The sequence below is a fragment of the Penaeus monodon genome, chromosome 8, assembly GCF_015228065.2.
Source record: "Penaeus monodon isolate SGIC_2016 chromosome 8, NSTDA_Pmon_1, whole genome shotgun sequence".
Taxonomy (NCBI): domain Eukaryota; kingdom Metazoa; phylum Arthropoda; class Malacostraca; order Decapoda; family Penaeidae; genus Penaeus; species Penaeus monodon.
The window spans coordinates 2003346-2003983 of record NC_051393.1 but is presented as its reverse complement, the minus strand read 5'-3'; positions in this window follow the sequence as shown (position 1 = coordinate 2003983).

Genomic DNA, 638 nt, shown 5'->3' with positions numbered 1-638 from the left:
CAAACAAAAAGCTTAGTTTTTTTCTAATCGAAAAGAGGAGGGAGAGAAAAGAGGGGAGGAGGGGAGAAAGAGAGGGAGGGGGGGGAGAAAAGGAGAGGGGAGGGGGGGAGGGAAGAGGGAGAAAAAGAGAGATGGAGAGAGGGAGAGGGACAGAGAGAGAGAGAGAGAGAGAGAGAGAGAAAGAGAAAGACCGAGACACAGAAAAAAAAAAACTTTTACCGAGTGTGCTTCATCCTAAAGTTTTAACGGCTTCTAAGTTGTTAACAAGTGATTGTATTAGTTAGAGAGCCGTTATACAGATAAACAGAGTAATAATCTATAGGAAGAAGAGTAAATCCGAAATAGGTTATAAAATTTGATAAAGATAACAACGATTTTAGGGAGAAGATTATTTTTCCCTTCTGTTTTTGCTTGTTTTTCTTTCAAATTCAGTAACCCTAATTCCCTCCATTTATTCCTGATTTCAAGCGCGATAACTAATCTCCGTAATCCACGCAAAAGAAGAAAGTTTGAAGAACAGCAAAATTGGGAAAAATAGAAAAGAAAACCAATAACGAAACACATTTTCCGTCGCCGCGGGGGTGAGGCGACAGCGGCGCTACTTTTACGTCCTCCAGTTAACGCTAAATACTTCTCCT